Source organism: Calliopsis andreniformis, unplaced genomic scaffold, assembly GCF_051401765.1.
Source record: "Calliopsis andreniformis isolate RMS-2024a unplaced genomic scaffold, iyCalAndr_principal scaffold0007, whole genome shotgun sequence".
Lineage (NCBI taxonomy): Eukaryota > Metazoa > Arthropoda > Insecta > Hymenoptera > Andrenidae > Calliopsis > Calliopsis andreniformis.
The window spans coordinates 21584155-21597115 of NW_027480425.1; positions in this window are offsets into that span (position 1 = coordinate 21584155).

Sequence of the window (12961 nt, forward strand, 5' to 3'; positions counted from 1 at the left end):
GTTTTATACGATGGAAAAACTGTTGTATTTATATCGTATTTTATGCTTCTGGCGTTGACTTCTAAGGCACTAACTATTCGATCAGGTGGAGCAACGCCATAGAGTGAAGCCTAGGCTGCCCGGAAGGTAGAATTGGCCATCACTTTCAAACTGGTTTCAATTATTCGTTTTATACGATGGAAAAACTGTTGTATTTATAATGTATTTTATGCTTCTGGCGCTGACTTCTAAGGCCCTAGCTGTTCGATCTAGTGCAGCAACGCCCTAGAGTGAAGCCTAGGTTGCCCGGAAGGGAGAAATGACCATTACGTTCAAACTGGTTGCAATTAATCCTTTTATACGATGGAAAAGCTGTTGTATCTATATTGTATTTTATGCTTCTGGCGTTTACTTCTAAGGACCTAACTATTCGATCTGGTGGAGCAACGCCCTAGAGTGGATCCTAGGTTGCCCGGAAGGGACAAATGACCATCACGTTCAAACTGGTTGCAATTAATCCTTTAATACGATGGAAAAGCTGTTGTATCTATATTGTATTTTATGCTTCTGGCGTTTGCTTCTAAGGACCTAACTATTCGATCTGGTGGAGCAACGCCCTAGAGTGAATCCTAGGTTGCTCGGAATGTAGAAATGACCATAACTTTCACACTGGTTGCAATTATTCGTTTTATACGATGCAAACGCTGTTGTATTTATATCGTATTTTATGCTTCTGGCGTTTACTTCTAAGGACCTAACTATTCGATCTGGTGGAGCAACGCCCTAGAGTGGATCCTAGGTTGCTCGGAATGTAGAAGTGACCATAACTTTCACACTGGTTGCAATTATTCGTTTTATACGATGGAAACGCTGTTGTATTTATATTGTACTTTATGCCTCTGGCGTTGACTTCTAAGGCCGTAGCTATTAGATGTGGTGGAGCAACGCCCTAGAGTGACGCCTATGGTGCTCGGAACGTAGAAATGACCATTACTTTCACACTGGTTGCAATTATTCGTTTTATACGATGGAAAAGCTGTTGTATTTATATCGCATTTTATGCTTCTCGCGTTGACTTCTTCGGCCGTAACTATTCGGTCTGGTGGAGCAACGCCCTGGAGTGAAACCTAGGTTGCCCGGAACGCAGAATTGGCCATCACTTTCAAACTGCTTGCAATTATTCCTGTTATATGATGGAAACACTGTTTTATTTTTTTTGCATTTTATATTTCGGGCGTTGACTTCTAAGGCCCTAACTATTCAATCCGTTGGAGCAACGCCCTAGGGTGAAGCCTAGGTTGTTCGGAAAGTAGAAATGACCATAAGTTTCATACTGGTTGCAATTATTCGTTTTATACGATTGAGAAGCTGTTGTATTAATATTGTATTTTATGCCTCTGGCGTTGACTTCTAAGGCCGTAGCTATTAGATGTGGTGGAGCAACGCCCTAGAGAGACGCCTAGGGTGCTCGGAGCGTAGAAATGACCATTACTTTCACACTGGTTGCAATTATTCGTTTTATACGATGGAAAAGCTGTTGTATTTATATCGTATTTTATGCTTCTCGCGTTGACTTCTTCGGCCGTAACTATTCGGTCTGGTGGAGCAACGCCCTGGAGTGAAACCTAGGTTGCCCGGAACGTAGAATTGGCCATCACTTTCAAACTGGTTGCAATTATTGCTGTTATATGATGGAAACACTGTTGTATTTTTTTTGCATTTTATATTTCGGGCGTTGACTTCTAAGGCCCTAACTATTCAATCCGTTGGAGCAACGCCCTAGGGTGAAGCCTAGGTTGCTCGGAAAGTAGAAATGACCATAAGTTTCATACTGGTTGCAATTATTCGTGTTATGCGATGGAAAAACTGTTGTATTCATATTGTATTTCATGCTTCTCGCGTTCACTTCTAAGGCACAAACTATTCGATCTGGTGGAGCAACGCCCTAGAGTGAAGCCTATGTTGCCCGGAAGGTAGAATTGGCCATCACTTTCAAACTGGTTGCAATTATTCGTTTTATACGATGCAAACGCTGTTGTATTTATATCGTATTTTATGCTTCTCGCGTTGACTTCTTCGGCCGTAACTATTCGGTCTGGTGGAGCAACGCCCTGGAGTGAAACCTAGGTTGCCCGGAACGTAGAATTGGCCATCACTTTCAAACTGGTTGCAATTATTGCTGTTATATGATGGAAACACTGTTGTATTTTTTTGAATTTTATATTTCGGGCGTTGACTTCTAAGGCCCTAACTATTCAATCCGTTGGAGCAACGCCCTAGAGTGAAGCCTAGGTTGCCCGGAAAGGAGAAATGACCATCACTTTCAAACTGGTTGCAATTAATCCTGTTATACGATGGAAAAACTGTTGTATTTTTATTGCATTTTATGCTTCTGGCGTTCACTTCTTAGGCCCTAACTATTCGATCTGGTGGAACAACGGCCTAGGGTGAAGCCTAGCTTGCCCGGAACGTAGAAATGACCACTACTTTCACACTGTTTGCAAGTATTCCTTTTATACGATGGAAAAGCTGTTGTATTTATATCGTATTTAATGCTTCTGGCGTTTACTTCTAAGGACTTAACTATTCGATCTGGTGGAGCAACGCCCTAGAGTGAAGCCTAGGTTGCTCGGAATGTAGAAATGACCATAACTTTCACACAGGTTACAATTATTCGTTTTATACGATGGAAAAGCTGTTGTATTTATATCGTATTTTATGCTTCTGGCGTTGACTTCTTAGGCGGTAACTATTCGGTCTGGTGGAGCAACGCCCTGGAGTGAAACCTAGGTTGCCCGGAACGTAGAATTGGTCATCACTTTCAAACTGGTTGCAGTTATTCCTGATATATGATGGCAACACTGTTGTATTTTTTTTGCATTTTATGCTTCGGGCGTTGGCTTCTAAGGCCCTAACTATTCAATCTGTTGGAGCAACGCCCTAGGGTGAAGCCTAGGTTGCTCGGAAAGTAGAAATGACCATCAGTTTCATACTGTTTGCAATTATTCGTTTTATACGATGGAAAAACTGTTGTATTTTTATTGCACTTTATGCTTCTGGCGTTCACTTCTTAGGCCCTAGCTATTCGATCTGGTGGAACAACGGCCTAGGGTGAAGCCTAGCTTGCCCGGAACGTAGAAATGACCACTACTTTCACACTGTTTGCAAGTATTCCTTTTATACGATGGAAAAGCTGTTGTATTTATATCGTATTTAATGCTTCTGGCGTTTACTTCTAAGGACTTAACTATTCGATCTGGTGGAGCAACGCCCTAGAGTGAAGCCTAGGTTGCTCGGAACGTAGAAATGACCATAACTTTCACACTGGTTACAATTATTCGTTTTATACGATGGAAAAGCTGTTGTATTTATATCGTATTTTATGCTTCTGGCGTTGACTTCTAAGGCCCTAGCAATTCGACCTAGTGGAGCAACGCCCTAGAGTGAAGCCTAGGTTGCCCGGAAAGGAGAAATGACCATCACTTTCAAACTGGTTGCAATTAATCCTGTTATACGATGGAAAAACTGTTGTATTTTTATTGCATTTTATGCTTCTGGCGTTCACTTCTTAGGCCCTAACTATTCGATCTGGTGGAACAACGGCCTAGGGTGAAGCCTAGCTTGCCCGGAACGTAGAAATGACCACTACTTTCACACTGTTTGCAAGTATTCCTTTTATACGATGGAAAAGCTGTTGTATTTATATCGTATTTAATGCTTCTGGCGTTTACTTCTAAGGACTTAACTATTCGATCTGGTGGAGCAACGCCCTAGAGTGAAGCCTAGGTTGCTCGGAATGTAGAAATGACCATAACTTTCACACTGGTTACAATTATTCGTTTTATACGATGGAAAAGCTGTTGTATTTATATCGTATTTTATGCTTCTGGCGTTGACTTCTTAGACAGTAACTATTCGGTCTGGTGGAGCAACGCCCTGGAGTGAAACCTAGGTTGCCCGGAACGTAGAATTGGCCATCACTTTCAAACTGGTTGCAATTATTCCTGTTATATGATGGAAACACTGTTGTATTTTTTTTGCATTTTATGGTTCGGTCGTTGACTTCTAAGGCCCTAACTATTCAATCCGTTGGAGCAACGCCCTAGGGTGAAGCCTAGGTTGCTCGGAAAGTAGAAATGACCATAAGTTTCATACTGGTTGCAATTATTAGTTTTATACGTTGGAAAAACTGTTGTATCTGTATTGTATTTTATGCTTCGGGCGTTCACTTCTTAGGCCCTAACTATTCGATCTGGTGGAGCAACGCCCTTGGGTGAAGCCTAGGTTGCCCGGAACGTAGAAATGACCATAACTTTTACACTGGTAACAATTATTCCTTTTATACAATGGAAAAACTGTTGTATTTATTTTGTATTTTATGCTTCGGGCGTTGACTTCTAAGGCCCTAGCTGTTTGATCTGGCGGAGCAACGCCCTAGAGTGAAGCCTAGGTTGCCCGGAACGTAGAAATGACCATAACTTTCACACTGGTTGCTATTATTCGTTTTATACGATGGAAAAACCGTTATATTTATTTTGTATTTTATGCTTCTGACGTTCACTTCTTAGGCCCTAACTATTCGATCTGGTGGAGCAACGCCGTAGAGTGAAGCCTAGGTTGCCCGGAACATAGAAATGACCATTACTTTCACACTGCTGGCAATTATTCCTTTTATACGATGGAAAAGCTGTTGCATTTATATCGTATTTTATGCTTCTGGCGTTTACTTCTAAGGACCTAACTATTCGATCTGGGGGAGCAACGCCCTAGAGTGAAGCCTAGGGTGCTCGGAACGTAGAAATGACCATTACTTTCACACTGGTTGCAATTATTCGTTTTATACGATGGAAAAGCTGTTGTATTTATATCGTATGTTATGCTTCTGGCGTTGACTTCTTAGGCCTTAACGATTCGTTCTGGTGGAGCAACGCCCTGGAGTGAAACCTAGGTTGCCCGGAACGTAGAATTGGCCATCACTTTCAAACTGGTTGCAATTATTCCTGTTATAAGATGGAAACACTGTTGTATTTTTTTTGCATTTTATGCTTCTGGCGTTCACTTCTTAGGCCCTAACTATTCGATCTGGTGGAACAACGGCCTAGGGTGAAGCCTAGCTTGCCCGGAACGTAGAAATGACCACTACTTTCACACTGTTTGCAAGTATTCCTTTTATACGATGGAAAAGCTGTTGTATTTATATCGTATTTAATGCTTCTGGCGTTTACTTCTAAGGACTTAACTATTCGATCTGGTGGAGCAACGCCCTAGAGTGAAGCCTAGGTTGCTCGGAACGTAGAAATGACCATAACTTTCACACTGGTTACAATTATTCGTTTTATACGATGGAAAAGCTGTTGTATTTATATCGTATTTTATGCTTCTGGCGTTGACTTCTTAGGCCGTAACTATTCGGTCTGGTGGAGCAACGCCCTGGAGTGAAACCTAGGTTGCCCGGAACGTAGAATTGGCCATCACTTTCAAACTGGTTGCAATTATTCCTGTTATATGATGGAAACACTGTTGTATTTATTTTGCATTTTATGGTTCGGGCGTTGACTTCTAAGGCCCTAACTATTCAATCCGTTGGAGGAACGCCCTAGGGTGAAGCCTAGGTTGCTCGGAAAGTAGAAATGACCATAAGTTTCATACTGGTTGGAATTATTCGTTTTATACGATGGAAAAGCTGTTGTATTTATATTGTATTTTCTGCCTCTGGCGTTGACTTCTAATGCCGTAGCTATTAGATGTGGTGGAGCAACGCCCTAGAGAGACGCCTAGGGTGCTCGGAACGTAGAAATGACCATTACTTTCACACTGGTTGCAATTATTCGTTATATACGATGGAAAAGCTGTTGTATTAATATCGTATTTTATGCTTCTGGCGTTGACTTCTTAGGCCGTAACTATTCGGTCTGGTGGAGCAACGCCCTGGAGTGAAAACTAGGTTGCCCAGAACGTAGAATTGGCCATCACTTTCAAACTGGTTGCAATTATTGCTGCTATATGATGGAAACACTGTTCTATTTTTTTTGCATTTTATGGTTCGGGCGTTGACTTCTAAGGCCCTAACTATTCAATCCGTTGGAGCAACGCCCTAGGGTGAAGCCTAGGTTGTTCGGAAAGTAGAAATGACCATAAGTTTCATACTGGTTGCAATTATTCGTTTTATACGATGGAAAAACTGTTGTATTTATATTGCATTTTATGCTTCTGGCGTTGACTTCTAAGGCACTAACTATTCGATCTGGTGGAGCAACGCCCTAGAGTGAAGCTTAGGTTGCCCGGAAGGTAGAATTGGCCATCACTTTCACACTGGTTGTAATTATTCGTTTTATACGATGGAAAAGCTGTTGTATTTATATTGTATTTTATGCCTCTGGCGTTGACTTCTAACGCCCTAACTATTCAATCTGTTGGAGCAGCGCCCTAGGGTGAAGCCTAGGTTGTTCGGAAAGTAGAAATGACCATAGGTTTCATACTGGTTGCAATTATTCGTTTTATACGATGGAAAAACTGTTGTATTTATATCGTATTTTATGCTTCTGGCGTTGACTTCTAAGGCACTAACTATTCGATCAGGTGGAGCAACGCCATAGAGTGAAGCCTAGGCTGCCCGGAAGGTAGAATTGGCCATCACTTTCAAACTGGTTTCAATTATTCGTTTTATACGATGGAAAAACTGTTGTATTTATAATGTATTTTATGCTTCTGGCGCTGACTTCTAAGGCCCTAGCTGTTCGATCTAGTGCAGCAACGCCCTAGAGTGAAGCCTAGGTTGCCCGGAAGGGAGAAATGACCATTACGTTCAAACTGGTTGCAATTAATCCTTTTATACGATGGAAAAGCTGTTGTATCTATATTGTATTTTATGCTTCTGGCGTTTACTTCTAAGGACCTAACTATTCGATCTGGTGGAGCAACGCCCTAGAGTGGATCCTAGGTTGCCCGGAAGGGACAAATGACCATCACGTTCAAACTGGTTGCAATTAATCCTTTAATACGATGGAAAAGCTGTTGTATCTATATTGTATTTTATGCTTCTGGCGTTTGCTTCTAAGGACCTAACTATTCGATCTGGTGGAGCAACGCCCTAGAGTGAATCCTAGGTTGCTCGGAATGTAGAAATGACCATAACTTTCACACTGGTTGCAATTATTCGTTTTATACGATGCAAACGCTGTTGTATTTATATCGTATTTTATGCTTCTGGCGTTTACTTCTAAGGACCTAACTATTCGATCTGGTGGAGCAACGCCCTAGAGTGGATCCTAGGTTGCTCGGAATGTAGAAGTGACCATAACTTTCACACTGGTTGCAATTATTCGTTTTATACGATGGAAACGCTGTTGTATTTATATTGTACTTTATGCCTCTGGCGTTGACTTCTAAGGCCGTAGCTATTAGATGTGGTGGAGCAACGCCCTAGAGTGACGCCTATGGTGCTCGGAACGTAGAAATGACCATTACTTTCACACTGGTTGCAATTATTCGTTTTATACGATGGAAAAGCTGTTGTATTTATATCGCATTTTATGCTTCTCGCGTTGACTTCTTCGGCCGTAACTATTCGGTCTGGTGGAGCAACGCCCTGGAGTGAAACCTAGGTTGCCCGGAACGCAGAATTGGCCATCACTTTCAAACTGCTTGCAATTATTCCTGTTATATGATGGAAACACTGTTTTATTTTTTTTGCATTTTATATTTCGGGCGTTGACTTCTAAGGCCCTAACTATTCAATCCGTTGGAGCAACGCCCTAGGGTGAAGCCTAGGTTGTTCGGAAAGTAGAAATGACCATAAGTTTCATACTGGTTGCAATTATTCGTTTTATACGATTGAGAAGCTGTTGTATTAATATTGTATTTTATGCCTCTGGCGTTGACTTCTAAGGCCGTAGCTATTAGATGTGGTGGAGCAACGCCCTAGAGAGACGCCTAGGGTGCTCGGAGCGTAGAAATGACCATTACTTTCACACTGGTTGCAATTATTCGTTTTATACGATGGAAAAGCTGTTGTATTTATATCGTATTTTATGCTTCTCGCGTTGACTTCTTCGGCCGTAACTATTCGGTCTGGTGGAGCAACGCCCTGGAGTGAAACCTAGGTTGCCCGGAACGTAGAATTGGCCATCACTTTCAAACTGGTTGCAATTATTGCTGTTATATGATGGAAACACTGTTGTATTTTTTTTGCATTTTATATTTCGGGCGTTGACTTCTAAGGCCCTAACTATTCAATCCGTTGGAGCAACGCCCTAGGGTGAAGCCTAGGTTGCTCGGAAAGTAGAAATGACCATAAGTTTCATACTGGTTGCAATTATTCGTGTTATGCGATGGAAAAACTGTTGTATTCATATTGTATTTCATGCTTCTCGCGTTCACTTCTAAGGCACAAACTATTCGATCTGGTGGAGCAACGCCCTAGAGTGAAGCCTATGTTGCCCGGAAGGTAGAATTGGCCATCACTTTCAAACTGGTTGCAATTATTCGTTTTATACGATGCAAACGCTGTTGTATTTATATCGTATTTTATGCTTCTCGCGTTGACTTCTTCGGCCGTAACTATTCGGTCTGGTGGAGCAACGCCCTGGAGTGAAACCTAGGTTGCCCGGAACGTAGAATTGGCCATCACTTTCAAACTGGTTGCAATTATTGCTGTTATATGATGGAAACACTGTTGTATTTTTTTGAATTTTATATTTCGGGCGTTGACTTCTAAGGCCCTAACTATTCAATCCGTTGGAGCAACGCCCTAGAGTGAAGCCTAGGTTGCCCGGAAAGGAGAAATGACCATCACTTTCAAACTGGTTGCAATTAATCCTGTTATACGATGGAAAAACTGTTGTATTTTTATTGCATTTTATGTTTCTGGCGTTCACTTCTTAGGCCCTAACTATTCGATCTGGTGGAACAACGGCCTAGGGTGAAGCCTAGCTTGCCCGGAACGTAGAAATGACCACTACTTTCACACTGTTTGCAAGTATTCCTTTTATACGATGGAAAAGCTGTTGTATTTATATCGTATTTAATGCTTCTGGCGTTTACTTCTAAGGACTTAACTATTCGATCTGGTGGAGCAACGCCCTAGAGTGAAGCCTAGGTTGCTCGGAATGTAGAAATGACCATAACTTTCACACAGGTTACAATTATTCGTTTTATACGATGGAAAAGCTGTTGTATTTATATCGTATTTTATGCTTCTGGCGTTGACTTCTTAGGCGGTAACTATTCGGTCTGGTGGAGCAACGCCCTGGAGTGAAACCTAGGTTGCCCGGAACGTAGAATTGGTCATCACTTTCAAACTGGTTGCAGTTATTCCTGATATATGATGGCAACACTGTTGTATTTTTTTTGCATTTTATGCTTCGGGCGTTGGCTTCTAAGGCCCTAACTATTCAATCTGTTGGAGCAACGCCCTAGGGTGAAGCCTAGGTTGCTCGGAAAGTAGAAATGACCATCAGTTTCATACTGTTTGCAATTATTCGTTTTATACGATGGAAAAACTGTTGTATTTTTATTGCACTTTATGCTTCTGGCGTTCACTTCTTAGGCCCTAGCTATTCGATCTGGTGGAACAACGGCCTAGGGTGAAGCCTAGCTTGCCCGGAACGTAGAAATGACCACTACTTTCACACTGTTTGCAAGTATTCCTTTTATACGATGGAAAAGCTGTTGTATTTATATCGTATTTAATGCTTCTGGCGTTTACTTCTAAGGACTTAACTATTCGATCTGGTGGAGCAACGCCCTAGAGTGAAGCCTAGGTTGCTCGGAACGTAGAAATGACCATAACTTTCACACTGGTTACAATTATTCGTTTTATACGATGGAAAAGCTGTTGTATTTATATCGTATTTTATGCTTCTGGCGTTGACTTCTAAGGCCCTAGCAATTCGACCTAGTGGAGCAACGCCCTAGAGTGAAGCCTAGGTTGCCCGGAAAGGAGAAATGACCATCACTTTCAAACTGGTTGCAATTAATCCTGTTATACGATGGAAAAACTGTTGTATTTTTATTGCATTTTATGCTTCTGGCGTTCACTTCTTAGGCCCTAACTATTCGATCTGGTGGAACAACGGCCTAGGGTGAAGCCTAGCTTGCCCGGAACGTAGAAATGACCACTACTTTCACACTGTTTGCAAGTATTCCTTTTATACGATGGAAAAGCTGTTGTATTTATATCGTATTTAATGCTTCTGGCGTTTACTTCTAAGGACTTAACTATTCGATCTGGTGGAGCAACGCCCTAGAGTGAAGCCTAGGTTGCTCGGAATGTAGAAATGACCATAACTTTCACACTGGTTACAATTATTCGTTTTATACGATGGAAAAGCTGTTGTATTTATATCGTATTTTATGCTTCTGGCGTTGACTTCTTAGACAGTAACTATTCGGTCTGGTGGAGCAACGCCCTGGAGTGAAACCTAGGTTGCCCGGAACGTAGAATTGGCCATCACTTTCAAACTGGTTGCAATTATTCCTGTTATATGATGGAAACACTGTTGTATTTTTTTTGCATTTTATGGTTCGGTCGTTGACTTCTAAGGCCCTAACTATTCAATCCGTTGGAGCAACGCCCTAGGGTGAAGCCTAGGTTGCTCGGAAAGTAGAAATGACCATAAGTTTCATACTGGTTGCAATTATTAGTTTTATACGTTGGAAAAACTGTTGTATCTGTATTGTATTTTATGCTTCGGGCGTTCACTTCTTAGGCCCTAACTATTCGATCTGGTGGAGCAACGCCCTTGGGTGAAGCCTAGGTTGCCCGGAACGTAGAAATGACCATAACTTTTACACTGGTAACAATTATTCCTTTTATACAATGGAAAAACTGTTGTATTTATTTTGTATTTTATGCTTCGGGCGTTGACTTCTATGGCCCTAGCTGTTTGATCTGGCGGAGCAACGCCCTAGAGTGAAGCCTAGGTTGCCCGGAACGTAGAAATGACCATAACTTTCACACTGGTTGCTATTATTCGTTTTATACGATGGAAAAACCGTTATATTTATTTTGTATTTTATGCTTCTGACGTTCACTTCTTAGGCCCTAACTATTCGATCTGGTGGAGCAACGCCGTAGAGTGAAGCCTAGGTTGCCCGGAACATAGAAATGACCATTACTTTCACACTGCTGGCAATTATTCCTTTTATACGATGGAAAAGCTGTTGCATTTATATCGTATTTTATGCTTCTGGCGTTTACTTCTAAGGACCTAACTATTCGATCTGGGGGAGCAACGCCCTAGAGTGAAGCCTAGGGTGCTCGGAACGTAGAAATGACCATTACTTTCACACTGGTTGCAATTATTCGTTTTATACGATGGAAAAGCTGTTGTATTTATATCGTATGTTATGCTTCTGGCGTTGACTTCTTAGGCCTTAACGATTCGTTCTGGTGGAGCAACGCCCTGGAGTGAAACCTAGGTTGCCCGGAACGTAGAATTGGCCATCACTTTCAAACTGGTTGCAATTATTCCTGTTATAAGATGGAAACACTGTTGTATTTTTTTTGCATTTTATGCTTCTGGCGTTCACTTCTTAGGCCCTAACTATTCGATCTGGTGGAACAACGGCCTAGGGTGAAGCCTAGCTTGCCCGGAACGTAGAAATGACCACTACTTTCACACTGTTTGCAAGTATTCCTTTTATACGATGGAAAAGCTGTTGTATTTATATCGTATTTAATGCTTCTGGCGTTTACTTCTAAGGACTTAACTATTCGATCTGGTGGAGCAACGCCCTAGAGTGAAGCCTAGGTTGCTCGGAACGTAGAAATGACCATAACTTTCACACTGGTTACAATTATTCGTTTTATACGATGGAAAAGCTGTTGTATTTATATCGTATTTTATGCTTCTGGCGTTGACTTCTTAGGCCGTAACTATTCGGTCTGGTGGAGCAACGCCCTGGAGTGAAACCTAGGTTGCCCGGAACGTAGAATTGGCCATCACTTTCAAACTGGTTGCAATTATTCCTGTTATATGATGGAAACACTGTTGTATTTATTTTGCATTTTATGGTTCGGGCGTTGACTTCTAAGGCCCTAACTATTCAATCCGTTGGAGGAACGCCCTAGGGTGAAGCCTAGGTTGCTCGGAAAGTAGAAATGACCATAAGTTTCATACTGGTTGGAATTATTCGTTTTATACGATGGAAAAGCTGTTGTATTTATATTGTATTTTCTGCCTCTGGCGTTGACTTCTAATGCCGTAGCTATTAGATGTGGTGGAGCAACGCCCTAGAGAGACGCCTAGGGTGCTCGGAACGTAGAAATGACCATTACTTTCACACTGGTTGCAATTATTCGTTATATACGATGGAAAAGCTGTTGTATTAATATCGTATTTTATGCTTCTGGCGTTGACTTCTTAGGCCGTAACTATTCGGTCTGGTGGAGCAACGCCCTGGAGTGAAAACTAGGTTGCCCAGAACGTAGAATTGGCCATCACTTTCAAACTGGTTGCAATTATTGCTGCTATATGATGGAAACACTGTTCTATTTTTTTTGCATTTTATGGTTCGGGCGTTGACTTCTAAGGCCCTAACTATTCAATCCGTTGGAGCAACGCCCTAGGGTGAAGCCTAGGTTGTTCGGAAAGTAGAAATGACCATAAGTTTCATACTGGTTGCAATTATTCGTTTTATACGATGGAAAAACTGTTGTATTTATATTGCATTTTATGCTTCTGGCGTTGACTTCTAAGGCACTAACTATTCGATCTGGTGGAGCAACGCCCTAGAGTGAAGCCTAGGTTGCCCGGAAGGTAGAATTGGCCATCACTTTCACACTGGTTGTAATTATTCGTTTTATACGATGGAAAAGCTGTTGTATTTATATTGTATTTTATGCCTCTGGCGTTGACTTCTAACGCCCTAACTATTCAATCTGTTGGAGCAGCGCCCTAGGGTGAAGCCTAGGTTGTTCGGAAAGTAGAAATGACCATAGGTTTCATACTGGTTGCAATTATTCGTTTTATACGATGGA